Source organism: Armigeres subalbatus, chromosome 2 (genome assembly GCF_024139115.2).
Source record: "Armigeres subalbatus isolate Guangzhou_Male chromosome 2, GZ_Asu_2, whole genome shotgun sequence".
NCBI lineage: Eukaryota > Metazoa > Arthropoda > Insecta > Diptera > Culicidae > Armigeres > Armigeres subalbatus.
This window is the reverse complement of record NC_085140.1, coordinates 201,740,623-201,762,811: the sequence shown is the minus strand read 5'-3', so window position 1 is coordinate 201,762,811 and position 22,189 is coordinate 201,740,623. Positions and strand designations below refer to the sequence as shown.

General features: G+C 40.5%; 1 pseudogene; it reads right to left on the bottom strand.

Moving 5' to 3' along the window:
- LOC134209502 (uncharacterized) overlaps window positions 1-21,961 on the bottom strand; it is a 47,297-nt pseudogene extending 25,336 nt beyond the window's left edge.
- Between the last annotated feature and the right edge of the window lie 228 nt (window positions 21,962-22,189).

Sequence of the window (22,189 nt, the reverse complement as noted above, 5' to 3'; positions counted from 1 at the left end):
TTCGAATGAATTTCCCAAGGAAATTCGAATGAATTTCCCAAGGAAATTCGAATGAATTTCCCAAGGAAATTCGAATGAATTTCCCAAGGAAATTCGAATGAATTTCCCAAGGAAATTCGAATGAATTTCCCAAGGAAATTCGAATGAATTTCCCAAGGAAATTCGAATGAATTTCCCAAGGAAATTCGAATGAATTTCCCAAGGAAATTCGAATGAATTTCCCAAGGAAATTCGAATGAATTTCCCAAGGAAATTCGAATGAATTTCCCAAGGAAATTCGAATGAATTTCCCAAGGAAATTCGAATGAATTTCCCAGGAAATTCGAATGAACTTCTCAAGGAAATTTGAATGAATTTCCCAAGGAAATTCAAATGAATTTCCCAAGGAAAGTTCAATGAATTTCCCAAGGAAATTCAAATAAATTTCCCAAGGAAATTCGAATGTATTTCCCAAGGAAATTCGAATGAATTTCCCATGGAAATTCGGATGAATATCACAAGGAAATCTGAATGAATTTCCCAAGGAAATTCGAATGAATTTCCCAAGGAAATTCGAATGAATTTCCCAAGGAAATTCGAATGAATTTCCCAAGGAAATTCGAATGAATTTCCCAAGGAAATTCGAATGAATTTCCCAAGGAAATTCGAATGAATTTCCCAAGGAAATTCGAATGAATTTCCCAAGGAAATTCGAATGAATTTCCCAAGGAAATTCGAATGAATTTCCCAAGGAATTTCGAATGAATTTCCCAAGGAAATTCGAATGAATTTCCCAAGGAAATTCGAATGAATTTCCCAAGGAAATTCGAATGAATTTCCCAAGGAAATTCGAATGAATTTCCCAAGGAAATTCGAATGAATTTCCCAAGGAAATTAGAATGAATTTCCCAAGGAAATTCGAATGAATTTCCCAAGGAAATTCGAATGAATTTCCCAAGGAAATTCGAATGAATTTCCCAAGGAAATTCGAATGAATTTCCCAAGGAAATTCGAATGAATTTCCCAAGGAAATTCGAATGAATTTCCCAAGGAAATTCGAAAGAATTTCCCAAGGAAATTCGAAAGAATTTCCCAAGGAAATTCGAATGAATTTCCCAAGGAAATTCGAATGAATTTCCCAAGGAAATTCGAATGAATTTCCCAAGGAAATTCGAATGAATTTCCCAAGGAAATTCGAATGAATTTCCCAAGGAAATTCGAATGAATTTCCCAAGGAAATTCGAATTAATTTCCCAAGGAAATTCGAATGAATTTCCCAAGGAAATTCGAATGAATTTCCCAAGGAAATTCGAATGAATTTCCCAAGGAAATTCGAATGAATTTCCCAAGGAAATTCGAATGAATTTCCCAAGGAAAGTCGAATGAATTTCCCAAGGAAATTCGAATGAATTTCCCAAGGAAATTCGAATGAATTTCCCAAGGAAATTCGAATGAATTTCCCAAGGAAATTCGAATGAAGGAAAAAAAAAAAAAAAAAAAAAAAAAAAGGAAATTCGAATGAATTTCCCAAGGAAATTTGAATGAACTTCCCAAGGAAATTCGAATGAATTTCCCAAGGAAAATCGAATGAATTTCCCAAGGAAATTCGAATGAATTTCCCAAGGAAATTCGAATGAATTTCCCAAGGAAATTCGAATGAATTTCCCAAGGAAATTCGAATGAATTTCCCAAGGAAATTCGAATGAATTTCCCAAGGAAATTCGAATGAATTTCCCAAGGAAATTCGAATGAATTTCCCAAGGAAATTCGAATGAATTTCCCAAGGAAATTCGTATGAATTTCCCAAGGAAATTCGTATGAATTTCCCAAGGAAATTCGTATGAATTTCCCAAGGAAATTCGTATGAATTTCCCAAGGAAATTCGAATGAATTTCCCAAGGAAATTCGAATGAATTTCCCAAGGAAATTCGGATGAATTTCCCAAGGAAATTCGAATGAATTTCCCAAGGAAATTCAAATGAATTTCCCAAGGAAATTCGAATGAATTTCCCAAGGAAATTCGAATGAATTTCCCAAGGAAATTCGAATGAATTTCCCAAGGAAATTCGAATGAATTTCCCAAGGAAATTCGAATGAATTTCCCAAGGAAATTCGAATGAATTTCCCAAGGAAATTCGAATGAATTTACCAAGGAAATTGAATGAATTTCCCAAGGAAATTCGAATGAATTTCCCAAGGAAATTCGAATGAATTTCCCAAGGAAATTCGAATGAATTTCCCAAGGAAATTCGAATGAATTCCCAAGAATATTCGAATGAATTTCCCAAGGAAATTCGAATGAATTTCCCAAGGAAATTCGAATGAATTTCCCAAGGAAATTCGAATGAATTTTCCAAGGAAATTCGAATGAATTTTCCAAGGAAATTCGAATGAATTTCCCAAGGAAATTCGAATGAATTTCCCAAGGAAATTCGAATGAATTTCCCAAGGAAATTCGAATGAATTTCCCAAGGAAATTCGAATGAATTTTCAAAGGAAATTCGAATGAATTTCCCAAGGAAATTCGAATGAATTTCCCAAGGAAATTCGAATGAATTTCCCAAGGAAATTCGAATGAATTTCCCAAGGAAATTCGAATGAATTTCCCAAGGAAATTCGAATGAATTTCCCAAGGAAATTCGAATGAATTTCCCAAGGAAATTCCAATGAATTTCCCAATTTCCCAAGGAAATTCGAATGAATTTCCCAAGGAAATTCGAATGAATTTCCCAAGGAAATTCGAATGAATTTCCCAAGGAAATTCGAATGAATTTCCCAAGGAAATTCGAATGAATTTCCCAAGGAAATTCAAATGAATTTCCCAAGGAAATTCGAATGAATTTCCCAAGGAATTTCGAATGAATTTCCCAAGGAATTTCGAATGAATTTCCCAAGGAAATTCGAATGAATTTCCCAAGGAAATTCGAATGAATTTCCCAAGGAAATTCGAATGAATTTCCCAAGGAAATTCGAATGAATTTCCCAAGAAAATTCGAATGAATTTCCCACGGAAATTCGAATGAATTTCCCACGGAAATTCGAATGAATTTCCCACGGAAATTCGAATGAATTTCCCAAGGAAATTCGAATGAATTTCCCAAGGAAATTCGAATGAATTTCCCAAGGAAATTCGAATGAATTTCCCAAGGAAATTCGAATGAATTTACAGAATAATTTCGGATGAACTTTACGAGTGAATTCAAATTATTTTTCTGAGGAAATTTCGAAAAATTCGGATGAATTTCACCAAGAAAATTTGTATTATTTCCGTGACGATATTAGGATGAATTTCCCGAGAGAATTTGGATAAACTTTCCTTTTATTTTCGGAAAAAAATGCTGATGAAATTTGAATTAATATTTCGTAAAAACTGATGACATTCGGATGAATTTCCGTGGAAATTCAAATGAATTTTGATGAATTCGAATGATTCTCCCGTGCAAGTTCAGTCCTTGGAAATTCGAACGAGTTTCCCGTTGAAATTCGGAAGGAAGAACATGAAAATAACGAATAATCCTACATGTTAGGGATGTTGCTCATATCATTTGAATTGATCGGTGGTTTGCAATTCTATTCTAGCAGGAAACAGCAGTTAATTGATTAATTAATTTGAACGGTACAAAGACTTGATGGTTGGATAGTCAAGAGAAATAGCAAAGATTTTATTTGGGACTCATTGGCGAACAGTTGCAAGAATGGCTAACCTGTGACAGGATTATTTGGAAAACGGGCCGCAACTTGTACATACGAGTACACGAAGAATGGCGAAGAATAGCTCCACAAATCTGCATGCGAAAATGTGGGAAACATTTTTCTCTTTACCTGTGGTAGATCATCAATTTCCTGATTATAATTTGAAGCGATAAATAGTCTTTTTCTTGATTATTCAGAAACTTTAACAATTTTAGATTCACCCAATAAGGTGTTTATTGGGTCCATGCAATTTTTTGCGTTTGCTCGATCATAAATATCTGACGACCGCATTCGTACCGCGAATCCACTGTGCAACGCAAAGTTTCAATTTCCAACAGCAATGATCTTCCGTTCGTGAACCATAGTGCGATGGGATTCAATTTTTCATGCAACTTTTCCATTACCATCCGGAGCGGGAACCGATCCGTTCGAGTGCCCTCCCGGTTGCCGTCGGTCGAGATGCCGAAAAATTCCTTCGGGAGTGACGACAACGACGGAGTGCAAGTAAATAAATTGATTAAAATCCGCAAAAGGCAGCCCCACTCGAATTCCCCACCAGCGTGCGTGGGTGTAGCTTTCGTCGTCGTTTCAATAGTATGTAAGGTGGAAGAGCCAATAGTGCGCCTGTAGCATTTGTTTAGTTCGGAATTACTTCTCTTCTGTTTGGTTATGGTTTTGTATTCCTTAAAAAACATACTTGACAAGTGTTTTAAAATTGTTATTTTTCGAAAGTTTTCTATAGATACCATTTCATAAATTGGTTTTACTGGAGAATCATAACGAATAAACAAAAAACAAAATCTGAGGCCAAATCTAAAGCCAAATTTGATAGAACGGTTTTACTCAAAGATTTAATGAAGATACGAATTACGAATTGATCAGTAGTTTATTTCACACTGACATGTTTGGTTTCGCTTTAAAACGATGCTTTTGATATCAAATAATATTGACTTCAACTACTGTTGTACTAAATAGTTTCATTATTTATTGTATTTCTTCATTCGTGTACCTAATGGTTGATTATATTTAAGTAAATTTTGGAACCAAACAATTCGTTGAAATTATAAGAAATGCGTTGTTGCATCGATAACTGTTTCGACCATTTACCCTAGTGAATAATCGTGAAAGGAAAAACTTCTGCTCGACACTTCTTCTTGGCGTTCAGCCCGGCATCTTGTGTCAATAGAAATTCGTGTCTGGTTGATGATTTTGTGTGTTGAAATTTAATGACTCAACAAATTGCTTCATTTGTCGACGCCAAATGAAATGTGAAATCTGTTCGATAGGATAAGTTCGCTCTCTGCTGCGGTTTGAAAGTGAGGGGATGGTGGGTAAGGAACTATGCAAAGCAAATACAGCATTTTCCGCTGAACACTGATCGGGGAATGATTAGAGAACTAAGTCAAGATTTCTTAGTCTGTTTGTTTGGTGGTTGGTGAATGGGTTTCTCACGTTCAATTTCTAATGCTATTTTTTTTCTGTTTCATTTCAGGTATGTAAGATTGTCAACCCGAAGAGAATGCCTTCTATCGTTTATGTGAGTATAAATTCACGTAAAGGTGCATTCTTAGATATGTTGAAAAAAATATGTTCTAAAATTTGTGACATTTTTCAACTTGTATTCTAAAAATGTGATAGTCACACATATGTAGAAATGTCTAAAATATCTAAAAATGTAAGATTTTTTGTCGTTGACTGACTGTACCCGAATGCAATGCTGCTCCACTGTTGAACGTTTTTTCCCTCCGCATCTCCCTTCCTGATATTGTTGCTAATGTGTTACCGATAGTTAGAATCATTTAAAATTGCCATTTTGCGACGTTTCCTGGAAGGCACTACCAAGTTCGTTGCTTCGAGCGAGCATTGGAAGGAAAAGACCATCTCAACAATCATCGTGTTTCACTCGCATTTTTTTTCTGCTGAGTGCTGATGCACGGTCCCCGGGTAAAATCTATTTATTACGCTAAAATTCAGTATTTACGACTGATGTGTAGCAAAACATTCAATAAGTATTCTAACGCTCATTTAGACCTTCGACCACAATTGCGTTACGTTGTTTATGGATGACGTCGTACTGGGAGGACCTCGGTGTTGTTGTCACGATTCGCGGCACAGATAGGAAGTTGAATAATTTGTTGGAAATACAATTACCATCCTTCCGCTTTTTCTGTTTATTTTCCGGGACGTGAAAGTGCAGCTGCATTTAACGGATAGGTACTTGGAGCATGCCGCACCGCTAACTGGGTCTACGGCTTTACTTTAGGGTCGAAGTAAGTTGGTTTGAAACATTGTCCACTGGTAGACATGATTGGATAATTGAAGAGCTTCTTCTAATTCTTCTAAACAGAATAGTCCAATTGAATGAAAAGCGTTGGATTGAATACATATTGAGAAATTTTTGTTTCAATCATGAAATCTTTCCTGATGGGGATAAGATTCCACAATTCAGAGCAATTCAGATATCTAAGCAATCGAATTCCTAATTCGACTATTAAAATTTCTCATCAGAGGTCCATAGTTCTCAAAGCACTCGCATTAGTTGCCACTTCCATTTTGCTTAACAGGCGCTGCATCAAAAAGCAGTTCTGCATACATATCTCACAAGGATTAGCTCCTATAAAACATACAACCACAAATCTTCCACTAGGACTAGGGACATCAGTAACGAAAAAAGACAATTTTAACCAACTCCGCTTCCCGGTTTACAAGTTGAAGACACAAAAAAAAATCAGAAACTTTGAGACGATGAGTCAAAGTGCAACCGAGAAAGCAGCGGAAACTCTTCCCGCTGGCTCTGTCCAGGCGGAGGCTCTCGTTCTGCCAATTCGCACTTGTCCGAGCGATTCGGGGCTGCTGTGTTGTTCATTGGAAAAGTTTCCGCGGTGCAATTTTCAGCTTGCGGTAGCTTTGAAGTTGAATTTCCGAACAACCAACCGGCAGCACGACGACGCGGCGATTGCGGCGGTCAAGGCTGGCGAAAGGAGGACGTGTTTTCGCTAACTAGCCTTTTGCGGTTGACTTTTCTTGCTTTTGTGTGGCGCATAGTTCTGCCTGTGGTGCGGCGGCCTCACTTGACTCGGAAGATAGGAAAAGTTCTCCGGCGGTTGTCGTCGTCGTCGTCGGTTCGAATGATGTCCCCATGAAGTGTAACAAATGCAGAAGTGGAATTTCTTAATTAGCTTCTTTGTGTGGCGGCAGCGGGAAAGTTTGTAAGCTGCTGTGATGTTGGACCTGTTTCATCTTTTCTTCTCATTGAACTGTAATTATGAGAACGAGTTTTTAAAACAGGTGGAAGCGTGTTCTACTTAGAGTGATTGGTCAACAGCTTACTTCATCTGATTAGATACAGGCCATGGATGCCAACAGTGATGTCATTTCACTGGGGTTTTACACTAGAGTGTAAGAGATTCTATCGAAATGAGGATAAGAGAATCAAAACGCAGCGCGTAAAATGAACCTTCTGCTGTGAGTGATCTGGTATGCGTGCTTAAGAGAGCGCTTGCGTAGAGAAATCAAGGCAGCGTACACCCACTCACCACTCTAGAGAATTGAATTTTAGGTGCACTCAAGTTCTCTCACTTCAGTGAGATCCTCAGCGTGCCTCACTCCAGTGTACCACTGCAGTGATATCACCACAGAGTTGCGTTCGAACGATTCTGCTGCTCTGTTATTCTTTCCCTGCTCGATGTTGTGCTGAAGGACTCGCATGAGTCGCATGCAAACAGTCCGGATTCCGGAATCAAGGTGAAACGGGTACGCTGTATGAAAGTATCAACAGCAGCAATCGACTGTAACATGAAACGTTCCTATTTTAAATTACACGTAGCGATTGCGTAGCGTTGTTAAATAGATTTTATGAATCTTTTCGGTTGCCATTCTTCGTTTTGATCTATCTTTCGGATTGCTAAAGTATAGCGATAAAAGAAATGCTATTGTAAACAAGTACCACAGGGATTTTAATAATTTAAATTTGTGAATCTGATAGATGAGCAGAGTTGTCAATCATCATAGTTTTTAAACAAGGATGTTTTTGATCATTTGGTAACTTGGGTTCGATCACTTAGTAGTTTATCAATAACTCATTCCAGAGGCTAAATTTCAAAATGCAATGAATGATGTACTTCTTCCAAACGTCTAGCCAAGCAAGCCGTTGGCATGTCCACGAGTCCCTCCAAGACACGTGGATTCGCAAAGTTAGTTTCAATTTGTCCAATTTTACATGAATGAATATAATGCAAAACAAATGAAAAGAGATAAGATATATTAAATCAAAATAGTGATGAATCAAAAACATGACTAATCAAAAAGAAATACATTTTAAAACCAATTTAAAAAAAACATTGAACCATTTAACCATTTAACCAGAAGTAAATAAATTCCAATACGAAAGTCTGCAAAAGCCTAATTTGATTGTATTTTGAATATGTATCTACTATTTGCATTTTATGTGAAGACTATGAAAAAGCAGCACTTTAAAAAAATATAAAATCCAACATTGAATATAGACAATTTCATAAAAAGTGTTCCTTCCATCGTTCTCAATCAAATCGTATCGTCTTGTGAATCACAAAGCATTTACCTATGCGTTAAACCAGTGATGGCCAAAGAGTGGCCCGCAGGCCGCATGCGGCCCTCGAAACCTTCTTCTGCGGCCCGCGAAGTATTTGAAAATATACACAATATGTGGCCCAATGATAAACATGAGATGACACGAAAAGCCAGGGAATTTATCATGTTCACAACATTGAATGTTTAAGCACCCTATTGCAAGAATTATGTTATCATCATGATTAACAATATTCATTACTTCATAGATATTACGTAAGCCAACAGCAAACAACTTCGGGCTGAAAATAGCTAATTCGTCCTTTTTTGTTCGCAGATTCAAATGTTGAACTTAAGATCAAAATAATGAAAACATTACCATTACATCGCTCTGAAATAAGAATGCATTCAATATAAGTTAGGCCTTAGCAACATTCAATTGAGAAGTAACTTGATTTCTATCCCAAGAAATTATTGACTATTAACGTACTTAACGCAACGAAAAATATTTTACAAAGTCAAGATGTATTAGTTGATGAACAAAAGGTTTCAGTAAACTTCAATTGTTCGGAAATTTGGAAACACGGTAAATAGTGCGGAATGCAGATTTACTCGATTTCTATTCAACACCGCTGGCAAGTTCACCTGGCTTCAAAATCATGTTTCTCGTTATTTCGCGCGACAAGTCATAATCAATGAGGTTTAGTAATCTCACTCAATCACTCATCTCAATGTTAAATGACACAGAATTGGAAGATTCATTATTGTTGTCTCTACTAACGAGTTTTTGGGCCCTAGTCCGGCTTACCTCGGGTAGGAATTGGACGATTTCAATTTTGACCGCTCAAATAAGAAATAAAATTTTCAGAATCAATTATCTAATCAAAATCTCTTATTTACTTTTTTTTGCATTTTCCATGAATTTCGCATATTTGAATTCCTTGAAACGATAAATTAAAGTTGAGGAATCGTTACTGTTTTGTAACGAACAATAAGCTTTCAACAAAAGCTCAAAATCCTAAAGATCAGACGAAAATATGCTCATTTGGAAAATAGCTTAAAATATGTTCTGCAAAAGTATGCTGAAGAAATGTTGCGAAAAATATTTTTCGTCTCATGTCCGCTACAAAGTTTCTGTTAGTATGAATCTTAAAATCAATTGGCTATAAAACTAAATAAGAATGTTCTTACAAACATATTATTTGAAGAAAACCCAGGCAACGAATTTGATTCATTGTGTAATAGGTATAAAATTCATTTTGATGAAACTTTAAATTTCTTTTTAAAACACGCTTTAACAGTTCAAATTTGCTGTACGGCCTTGATAAGTAAAAAATGCTGGGGACAACTGCGCTAGACCTAGAACCTAATATCAATGGGATGCAAATAATTGCCTTGTGCGAAGAAATACGAAGCAAGAAGAAAAAGAAGAAAAAACAACATCGGCAGTCATGCCGCTGCGCCGTCCATCCCAACGATCTCAGCAATCAACTGGTCGGGGTTCAGCTAATTGCAGAAGGAATCGCACCATTTGCAGAAGGTTATCCTCAGTTATGGGGTAGAGGGATATCCGATACGATTTGTGATCAATTAAATCTACTAAATGAAAGTTTGAGTAGAAAAATCGGTAATTTATCATTGGCGCTTGGTGCGATTTGGCTGAACCCCGACCAACTGTTTCGCTCACTTCAGTTCGCACTGCAGTGCGGAATCTTCAGTGGTGCACTGATATAGTTCACTGAATTAGTTGACACTCAATCACTACAGCGCATCCCAGTGCTCTTTGTTCACGCTACAGTTTGGGACAGTGTGGAGTGCTTTAAATTGTGAGCGCAGCTAGTTCATCGCTGCGCGCGGGAAAAGAGTGTAGTGATAATCAATGACGAGTGCGATGCTCTCAATTGTAGAAGAGTGTTGAGAGTAATCTGGCACTCGCTCTTTGCTACACAGAGGAGAATGACAACACTGGATGCCAAACATTGTAGAGCTGTAGCGCAGAGTTCCGCAAAAAGTTAACACAAAGTGAATTCCAGTATTATTAATAGAGGCCTGTCATTTTTAACACCTGTTGGTGTTTTGCTTATGCATTTAGGCCGTATAGGCCGACTGTGCAAATCAACGATGTATACAAAGCTAGTTTGTCCGAGTCTGTTTGATACTTTAGCTGGCTACGCAAACCGTAAAAAAATCCTACTTGCAGCCGGAACACGTCTTTTCACTTCGCGTATTTTTGATTTCGTCAACAACCTCGAATCGCATCCCATCCATTTTCACTTCGGAACCAACACTGTTTGGACTGCCCCGTTCTCTGCCAGCCACCTTAGTTTTGATAGAGTTTATTTCCAGCTCTATGCATTCATCCCCTCCCCTTCAAAAGGCACCTTCCACTGCTCTGCGATCTACAAACCAAAGAGCATTTAAGACTTTTTGATGATGGTTCCGTTTCTTTGCTCAGCAGATCTTCATGTTGCACCTCGAGAGCTATGTTGAATAGTGGATTAGAGAGCGCATCGCCCTGGTTTAATCTATCTTATGCCACGAACGATTCGGATGTCTCACCAGATATTCTGACGCTCAATATGAATCAATTAAGCGCCGAACAAATCAGCCTGATGAGCTTCGCCGGGAAGCCATTTCGGAATCTGAACGCAAAATCGTTCGGTATTATCACGGCTGGTGATTACAGTAAAATGAGACCCACAAAGCGTTCCTTTGACGGGAAAGTGCTGCTGAATAGTCAAGATTTCCATTCTCAGAAGTATTGATTTTCGAGTGAACTGATGCTACAAACAAGGACAAAGCTGATATGTGCCGACGGTGTCGATCCAGTCTTACTGGACACGACCCACCCGAGGACGGTTTTCTGTAGCACTTGAATAGTTCACTCTTTGGTGCTGAGTGCCTTGGCCGGCCGCTCATGAAATGATGCCTGGCAGTACATAGAACAAGACATCTATGACATGACTGGAACAAAATTACTCAATCCTTGGATCGACGAGGTACGATGAAATGACAATAACATTCATACCCCTCCGAACTCCTGGTGTGTCTTCCGTCGCAGACGCTTCAGTTTTTGCGACAGGTACCCCGTCTTCAAATTAAATTGCGGCGCAGGGGCCAACAGTTCACCATGGCGCGGCGGTTTGTTATAAAACGGTCAAGGTAACTCGGCAAACATTTCCGAGGAAACCTGCCAATACGTAGGTGCTAATTATTTTATTTATTCAGACTAAGGCCGAAGTGGCCTGTGCGGTATATAAGAGTCTTCTCCATTCGGCTCGGTCCATGGCTACACGTCGCCAACCACGCAGTCTACGGAGGGTCCGCAAGTCATCTTCCACCTGATCGATCCACCTTGCCCGCTGCGCACCTCGCCTTCTTGTGCCCGTCGGATCGTTGTCGAGAACCATTTTCACCGGGTTACTGTCCGACATTCTGGCTACGTGCCCGGCCCATCGCAGTCGTCCGATTTTTGCGGTGTGAACGATGGATGGTTCTCCCAACAGCTGATGCAATTCGTGGTTCATTCGCCTCCTCCACGTACCGTCCGCCATCTGCACCCCACCATAGATGGTGCGCAGCACTTTCCTTTCGAAAACTCCAAGTGCGCGTTGGTCCTCCACGAGCATCGTCCAGGTCTCGTGTCCGTAGAGGACTACCGGTCTAATTAGCGTTTTGTAGATTGTCAGTTTGGTACGGCGGCGAACTCTATTCGATCGGAGCGTCTTGCGGAGTCCAAAGTACGTACGATTTCCAGCCACTATGCGTCTCCGAATTTCTCTGCTGGTGTCATTTTCGGCAGTCACCAGTGAGCCCAAGTACACAAATTCTTCTACCACCTCGATTTCGTCACCACCGATGCAAACTCGCGGTGGGTGGCTCACATTGTCTTCTCTTGAACCTCTGCCTATCATGTACTTCGTCTTCGACGTGTTGATGACTAGTCCGATCCGCTTAGCTTCCCTCTTCAGTCTGATGTAGGCTTCCTCCATCTTCTCAAAGTTACGTGCCATAATATCTATGTCGTCGGCGAAACCAAATAGCTGGACGGACTTATTGAAAATTGTACCACTCGTGTTAATCCCTGCTCTTCGTATTACCCTTCCAAAGCGATGTTGAATAGCAAACACGAAAGACCATCACCTTGCCGTAACCCTCTGCGGGTTTCGAAGGGACTCGAGAATGCCCCTGAAACTCGAACTACGCACATCACCCGATCCATCGTCGCTTTGATCAACCGTGTCAGTTTATCCGGAAAACCGTGTTCGTGCATTAGCTGCCATAGCTGGTCCCGATCGATTGTATCATATGCGGCTTTGAAGTCGATGAATAGATGATGTGTGGGCACGTTGTATTCGCGGCATTTCTGCAGTACTTGGCGAATGGCGAACACCTGGTCCGTGGTGGAGCGTTCGCCCATAAAACCCGCCTGGTACTGCCCCACGAACTCCCTTGCAGTTGGTGCTAGTCGACGGCATAAAATTTGGGAGAGTACCTTGTAGGCGGCGTTCAGCAATGTGATTGCGCGCTAGTTGCTACAATCCAGCTTATCGCCATTTTTGTTGATGGGTCACACGACACCTTCCATCCACTCCTGCGGCAAAACTTCCTCCTCCCAAATTTTGGTAATGACCCAGTGCAGCGCTCTAGCCAGTGCCTCACCACCATGTTTAAATAGCTCTCCTGGTAGTTGGTCGACCTCAGCGGCTTTGTTGTTCTTCAGCCGGCCAACCTCCTCCTGGATTTCCTGGCGATCCGGAGCCGGTAGAATTATGTCCTGCGCGCGTTCTCCCCGGTCCATCACCATACCGCCATCTTTGTCTGCCACATCGCCATTCAGGTGTTCTTCATAGTGCTGCCGCCACCTTTGGATCACCTCACGCTCGTTCGTGAGAAGGTATTCGTTTATGTCCTTACACATATCGGGCAATGGCACGTGGCCCTTACGTGAACGGTTTAACTTCTCATAGAACTTTCGTGTGTTATTAGCGCGGTACAGTTGCTCCGTCTCTTCACGGTCTTGATCTTCCTGCTGGCGCTTTTTCCTCCGGAAAATCGAGTTTTGTCTGTTCCGCGCCTGTTTATATCGTGCCTCGTTCGCCCTCGTACGGTGTTGCAGCAATCGCGTCCATGCTGCATTCTTCTCTTCCACTAACTGCTCACATTCACCGTCATACCAGTCGTTTCTCTGATCCGGGGGCACCGTGCCAGGTACAGCGGTTGCAGTGCTACCAATGGCGGATCGAATATCTCTCCAGCCATCTTCAAGAGACGCTGCGCCTAGCTGCTCTTCCGTTGGGAGTGCCACTTCCAGCTGCTGCACGTATTCTTGGGCTAGTCTACCGTCTTGTAGCCGCCCAATGTGAAGTCGCAGCGTCCGTCTTCGACGCGTGTTGTACACCGTCGAGAGTTTTGAGCGTAGGCATACTGCAACGAGGTAGTGGTCGGATTTAATATTCGCACTGCGGTAAGTGCGGACGTTCGTGATGTCGGAGAAAAATTTACCGTCGATTAGAACGTGGTCGATTTGGTTTTCCGTTTCTTGGTTGGATGATCTCCATGTGGCCTTGTGGATATTTTTGCGGGGAAAGACGGTGCTTCGGACTACCATTCCGCGGGAGGCTGCGAAATTTATGCATCGTTGGCCGTTGTCATTCGATACGGTGTGCAGACTATCCGGTCCTATGACCGGTATATACATTTCCTCCCTTCCTACCTGTGCGTTCATGTCACCGATGACGATTTCGACGTCCCGCGGTGGGCATCCATCGTATGTCTGCTCCAGCTGTGCGTAGAACGCTTCTTTATCATTGTCGGGTCTCTCTTCGTGTGGGCAGCGCACGTTGATGATGCTATAGTTGAAGAAACGGCCTTTTATCCTCAGCTTGCACAACCTTGCGTTGATTGGCTGCCACCCAATCACGCGTTGGCGCATCTTACCCAGTACTATGAAGCCGGTTCCCAGCTCGTTAGTGGTGCCACAGCTTTGGTAGAAGGTAGCCGCTCGATGCCCGCTTTTCCACACTTTCTGTCCTATCCAGCAAATCTCCTGCAGCGCCACAACGTCTAAGTTGCGGGGATGTAATTTATTTATTTATTTGCCGTCAATCAAATGTAGACCAATTATACTTTGTACAATAAATACTTATTTTCTAGTCTATGTGTACTTATTACCTAACTTGTCTAGAGAAGAACACTTTTTTTAGATTAGTTTTACTCATCGTTACATCAATTGTTTCACAATGTGCATTATAACATGTCATCATTCTATTTATTGGGCCATTTCTGCCATAGTTTGTTCTTTGATTATTGATATAAAATAGACTTCTATTTCTAAGTGGACGGATAGGGGCGTAAAAATTAATATTTGCCAAAATTTCACTACTATCCACTCTTTGTGCGATAATATCGTTCATGAAAGCTATCATTGAGAATTCCCTGCGTTTTTGAGTTCTTCTAGGTTAATTAATAAACACCGTGATTCATAAGGAGGCAATGGTAGAGACGTCCACCCTAGTTTTCGGAGCGCAAAAGTAAAAATTGTTTCTGAACTGATTCTATGCGGTTTACATGTGTTTCATGATACGGAGCCCAAACTACACTGCAGTATTCTAAATGAGGCCTAACATGTGCAACGTACAAAGTTTTGATTGTGTAAGGATCATTGAAATTATAACTGAATCTTTTGATAAAACTAAGCATGTTGCTTGCTTTATAGATAATATTATTATAGTGATCTATAAACGATAATTTGGAGTCCAGAATGATACCTAAATCTCTAATTAGTTTGCATCTTTCAACTGTTTTCTGACCTATGTATATTTGTTCTTGTGCCGTATTGATCTTTCTTGTAAACGAGATTGAATGGCACTTTTTTATATTCAGTTGTAACAGATTTTTCTTACACCATTTATAAAAATCGTTGATTTCATTTTGAAACACTAGTAGATCAGATTGCTTATGTATTTCTAAAAAGAGTTTCATGTTATCTGCGTAAATTGAAACATTCAGGTAATTCAAAACATGATTCACATCGTTGACGAATAAGATGAATAGCAATGAACCAAGGTGGGATCCTTGTGGTACTCCAGATGTAACCTTAACTTGTTTTGACAAACATCCATCAAATCTTACTCTCTGGGTTCTGCCAGTCAAATATGATTCAATCCATTTTATTAACCTGGGATTGAGGCCTAGCTTGGATAATTTGAAAAGTAAGAGAGAAATATCAACTCTGTCAAACGCCTTACTGAAATCAGTGTATAGAGCTTCAACATAATTTCCTCTATCTAAAGCGTTTATCGAAAATGATACAAATTGCAGCAAGTTAGTCGTTGTTGACCTTCCTTTAACAAAACCGTGCTGGTTACGGGTAATTAAACCTTGAACTTGTGTGAAGATTTTATTGTTAATAATGGATTCAAATAACTTAGGAATGCAAGACAATATAGCGATGCCACGGTAATTTTTAATGTCAGATTTTTGCCACTTTTAAAAATTGGTATCAAAAACGATTGTTTCCAAGTAGAAGGAAGCGTATTGTGTTTCAGAGATGAATTAAATAACCAAAATAGAGGTTTGACAAACTCATTTGGAAGTGATTTAAACAGTATGGGTGGTAGGTGGTCAGGGCCAGCACCCTTCGAAGAGTCTAAAGATTTGAGGGCATGTAGGATTTCGTTTGGAGATATGTTATCAACTGCGACATCATTTTCTAACTCAGGAAGGTAAGAGAAATAAGAGTAATCACGATCACAGTTATCATGTATTGTGTAAACGTCTTGAAAAAAATCAGCAAATAAGTTACTGACTTCAAATGAATTATTCCCAATCTTATTGTCAAGTTGCATTTTTGTTGGAAAACTACTGGATTTTTGTTTATCTCGAACATAGTTGAAAAATGATTTTGGGTCTGATTTAATATTGCGTTCAATCTTATTAGTGTAATCATCATGTGCCTTTTTAATTTCTAAATTCAACTCATCACATAATGACAAATAATATGCTTAATTTGAATCGTATTATTCTCATACGCTTTATGCGCTTTTTGTTTTCTATTTTTTATATTAACTATATTCCTATTGTACCATGCTGGAATCTTATTTTTATATTTTTTGTTTTGCTTTATAGGTACTGCCATCATTAATACATCGCTCAATGTTTGATAGAATACATTTACGGCTTGGTCAGGATTTAGGTTGCCGATAAGGGTTTGCCAATCGATACAGTTCAAGTTATTTTTAATAAGCTCGTAGTTTGCATTTCTAAAATCGAGGTAGGGTTCGGATAGATTGTCATCAAATGTTCTAGATGTCTCGTGGTTGAAAATGGAGTATTCAATTGCAATATGAAACACTTCGTTTTTCCATAGAGGGGAAGATGACTCGGTCACGCAGAAATCATCAGTCATATTAGTAAAAAGTAAGTCTAGGTAGCAATTGTTATGATTTCTAACATGATTCACTTGATGCAATCCTATGTTTGAACTTTTGTCAAAGAGAGTTTGAAGTGTTTCATTATCTCCTACAATTGGTATCAAAAAATGGTCATTTTCGTCGTCAACAATAAAAGTAGCTGCTCGCTGATTAAAGTCACCATATATGTGAACGTTTGTTTCGGCATTAAATTTTGATACGATTTCTTCAGCAATTTTCAAATTTCTTCATATGACTCCTTTTTTGCATGTTCAGGAGGAAAGTACACTGTCGCAAAAATATGTACTTGGTTCCCAATAGCAGACTTGATCCAAATATGATCAAATTCTTTACATTTAACTGATTCAATTTCTTCGGCCTCATAATCTGTGCTAGCAGCGATCAATACTCCTCCACCAGATTTCTTATTAGATAGCGATTTATCGCGATCATCTCTAAAAACATTGTAGCGATTCCCAAACACTTCTTCATTATTCACACTAGAATCCCAACTAGTCTCAGTTCCTAAAATGAAGTTATAATCACAAGATGCTACCTGTTTGTAAATTTCATTAATTTTACAGGCACTTTTCATCCTGTTAAAATTTTGACAATAAATCGTTACTTCTTTAGTTGAACCTAATGCGTCAATGCCTCGTTCTTCAGAATCTTGCGTCTCTAATAAAGAAAATTTGCATTACCTACATTCGACGAAGCTATATGGTTTGAATGACCTATGAACCAGTTGGGCGAGGAAGAGCCACACGTCGGTCTGATGAGGGGTTGAGTGTCTCTCCTCGTTGGAAATTGGTGTATCTATTATTGCCATTTGATGTCAGGGGCCCGGCAAATTGTCGCTTCGCTGCGTTGAGTAGTTCTCTATCGGGCGCGTAGTTCCTATTATTGTTGTTGTTGTTGGAGGTGTTGGCGGCTCCGTGGTAATTGAAGTAAACGCTGTTGTAATTGGTATCGTTGGTTTTGTTGCTCCTCGATCGGCGATTTCGTGCCCCTATATATGTTTTTGTTGACTTGTCATATTCACTCCAGTCGGCTCTCCACACCTTCCATAATGTTCTGCGCCCATTTATCCACCTCCAATTCGTGTCATTAGAAGGATTCGGTTGTGGAGTAAACATATCCATATCCAGGTCAATCAGTTTATCGGCTATGTTTGGTGCAGGGTCTTGTATCGTAGGCTTTAAATTCGACTCCAGAGCACTGAAAGCCACAGATAATGCTTTCAACTCGTCTAATACTTCCGAGTTGATTGGATTTATCTGTTCCACTACTTGCGAGTGATCAGCAAATTTAGACGCAATCTACTGCGTGCATATTCCTAAATTGGTCACTTCGAGCAGAAGATTGGCCATCATCGATTTGAGCGAATCGGTAATGTTTTGCTTAACGACCTCCAGTGTGTCATCAAAAAGTGTTGATACGTGGTTTTTGAGGGCGGTGACCGCGACCGTTGCATTTTTATTCGCCTTCAGCTCGTTTTTAATACCGTCAAGCTGGGACTCAAGACGATCAACTGCTTCGTGGAATACACTGTCGTTCTGCATCTTCAGGGTAGACCTGTGATTGGCCTCCGTTTGAGCTTTAATCTGATCTGAGAGAAGTGACTGTTGGCAAATCAATTCTTTCAGATTAAGTTCGATGCCGACACGGGATTGACAATCTGTGCAAGCGGGCAGCATGTATTCGCGCACCAAATCTTCATGCTCCCGTTTAACTCCAATACAAGCAGCGTGGAATCGCTTTGGACAACTTTCACATTTCCACAAAAAACGATTGTCACTAACACTGCTTTTACAAATTTTGCAACTCATTATGCACTAAGTATAATTGAGGCTTCACTTAAAGATTAATTATTTAATTACACTAAATAAAAACGCGGACCGAATCGAAAATGCGACCGCACTGTTTGGTGTCTACGACCATCGTAGATCATCCTGTCTCAACCTGCGAAACCTAGCGACTTGCAGTTCCATGTTCCAAGCTTCCAATCGTGTTCCTTTATTCGTCGCCTAGGTCTTTGCCGATTATATCGAGTCGCATTATCTCTTATATTGTTCGTAATTATTGGTTTTCCAGGCGGTTTATTGGGCCTGCGCAAACCTCCTGTCTCGTCGGAGGGCCGTCGTGTCAGGGCTGTTTAGCGTCCCACCTAACACCAGGACTTGAGCTTGTGCGCTTTGAGCGGCACACGGTCGCTTTGGTAGGGCCCACTTGCGGATACATGCAGCTTTTTATAGGAATTTAACAGGGCCCACTGTCAAACCCCACCACATCCTAGGCAAGCCCCACAACTCGCAGATGGCCTGGGGAGGGATCGTCAAGCCCTTGGACATAGTCCCTGCTGCCCGCAACAGTCGTAACAGTCACCAAATGGCGTTTTTCAATATTACCTAGAACTTCATAGAACATGCAAAAAATGGAGAAATGATAATAAAAAAGATTTTATGAAAAAAAAAAACATTTTAAGGGGTTGTCGGCATAAAACGTGAAATATCTCAAACAGTAATGAAATTACAAACTTGCCGTCTTTGACATTTGGCCATCTACGGATCATTCTGCATAACGTTGGTGTCTTGTGTTGGTGCCCCACTGCCACCCATGGTCTGCAAGTCACACTCGAAAACCGGAAAACGATATCCTTCGACAGTTTGTTATCGATGATATTGTAGATATCCTGGTTCAGATTGACGCTGGTCTTGTTCATGTCCAGATAAGAAACGGGTCTTGGTTGTTTGTTGGAGGAATCGAATTCACTGCCAGTTATCACGCAAAAGGACGTTGCATCCTTGAATTTGGAGAGCAGATTTGCTGGAGGAGTTTATGTAGATAGTAGAGGTCGATGAGGGTGGAGAGAAGTTGAAGATTTTGCCGCAATAGGACGTCGTTTTTGTATCGCAATTTCTGCTCGGTTGTTGCAGTCTCAATCAGTAGGCGAGGCGTGTCACAACGTGTTGATTATTGCTGATTTTTTGTCCATTGTGGAAGAATGTTGCGCTGTCAGCCATCGCTTCATACTGGGCAGTGTCCAGAGGTTTTCGAGGCGAGCTTTTTCATTCTTGACGAAAGACAATTTGGAGCAATTGGTTTCGTCGGTATTTTGGCCGGATTTCGAATGAAATTTTGTTCCATATGAATGTACTTTTCGGTGCGATCCAACAAATTTTCAAATTGACCAACCAAATATTTGAACGACGGTCGCAGTTTTGGGTCATCCAACCACCAAGAACGAATTATGCCATTTATTTGTTCCGATTTTTTTTCGGAAGGAATCGAATCGGTACCCTTGCTTCGGCAAGGTGTACAAATTTTGTGGTGGAATGCCAGGGTAGTGCGAGGTGCCAAGGGTGATCAGTTCCCAGCACACGACTCTGAAAGACCAAACTTTGCTTTGTAATGTAGATGTGATCCGAAAGCGTATCAGTTGCCATCCACTGGACCGGTACTTGATCCTTGCTCTTCTTCAAATAAGCGTCATCTTCGTGCACATCTCGCGTAAGTCCAAAGTCGGATATCTTGCACACTTTGCCCTCGACGAGAAGCACATTCCGCGCGGCCAGATCGGAATGAACCAATTTGAGTTCGATTAAATAGGCCAGATCGGAATGAACCAATTCGAGTTCGATTGAATTTCCTTGCTGATTTGCCAGGTGAAAGACAGAATCTTTTTGCCGTGATAAGTTCGATGGCATTCTCGTAGTCGGTAGAGTCCATCACTTCCAGTTTGCGGAGATAGTTTTTTAGTGATCCAAACTGGCAAAACTCTATAATATAATGATAGAGGGAGGTTCCCTTTTGGTATAGACACCGAGTAGTCGGATCACGTTGGATGGGTCACTTCTTGCAGCAGTTGGTATTCGGACAGCAGCGATAACAACTTTACAGAATAGCTTTGCTTTGAGAACTTTGGCAAACTCTCCAGGGCCGAGCGTTATGTCTAGAATCAGTTTCGCGCGAGGAAATTCCCACTGCGAGACAAGATCAATTTTAAGGTTATATTATCATTGATCCTCGAGTTGAACGGTAAGTCCGCCACAATTTTCGAAATGACCACAATTGGCGCATCAACCAATCCATTCTGATCAATCCATTCTGGTATTACATAATTACCATCCGTATCGTTGTTGTACGGTACAACTGGCTCAGTGGAGGCCCTCGTTTTGGTTTTGTTTTTTCCCATGTTCCTTTTTTTATACCGAGCCTACTGAAGCAATTGCACTGCACTGCTGCTGTCGATCGGCATGTGCAAGCTGCTGCTCCCGGTATGTTGATTTCTCGGGCTGAAGTATGCAGGCATTCGAAGACACCGGATTATTCAGTCAGGATAAACGCAATCCTGTGGACAAATTTGGATCATCTGGCCATATCTGGCCATGTCCTCCAGCAGATCGCATACGTTTTCCGGATAGTAGCTAAAGTCCGGTGTTCAGGTAAGATATTGTCGAATGTAAATAGATTCCTTTTGTTTAGCAAACATTGAGAAACGGCTGGATTTAGGAATTTGCAACATGCAGTTACCCATCAGGCTGACAACTCCACAGCTGTTGACACAACTTCTCAAATTCGGATGACGGGAGCAAAAACCCTCGAAAGGATGTTGCACGAGACTCCAACGGTATATTTGATAGATATTCCAATCGTAGCGCTGTGATCCAGCCATCTAACCAACAATCGTTACATGACGTTTGTCGGTTGCTTTCGAAAAGCTGTAGCATCTTTAAGATGGACGATGCTTTCACACTCAGTAGTATCGAAAGCATTGAGTGAGTTGAAGATAATCCGGTTGTATATATTCGTTCTCCTCTCCGTAATCAGTTCATACATGTTGCCTGGCCGAGTCACACGCGCATACTGAGAAGCATTGTTGAAGAATTCTACTCGGTTCAGATAGGTGAAATTGACAAAGGCCGCTTCTATTCTATTGCTTGATCGTTTCTTCTCACCTCCGCCCGATCGTGCCAATTTACTGTCTACTGTCTTATGAGAGGTTCCGGTTGTGGCAGCAAAAACAATTGTGATTGGAATCGAAGCAAATCGTCGAGAAACTGTATCATCCGAGGCTCGCAGCACAATGCAAGAGCGCCCATTAGGAAGGATGCCGGTTTTGAGGGCGATTAGTGTATACAACTGAAAACGGTTTACCTCTCGCGATTGATTTCGTAGGTGATGCATTTGGGTTCGAACAGTTGGTAGGATTCATTCAGTAGTTGATAGTGCACATGGCTGTTCAAAGAAATGGTGTCTCTGCCAATGAACCGAACATTCAAATGCTTCAAAGGTTGCCCTGCTGCAATATGTGGAGCATCAAACACCATTGTATAAGTTGTTCGTCGTTGGTGCCCAGAACGGTTTTTTTATGGACGACTTCTGCTTGATTTCAATTAAATCAGCTCATTCCGGGCAAGCTAGGCTGTTGGCTGCATGAATGAATCCACATTTGATGATTAATAGATCAGATTAATCACCCAGTTGAGTGCACTGTAAGGTAGCATAGAATGAAAGAGCCTAAAGTTTGCGCCCTCAAATTTCGATGATGGTTTTGC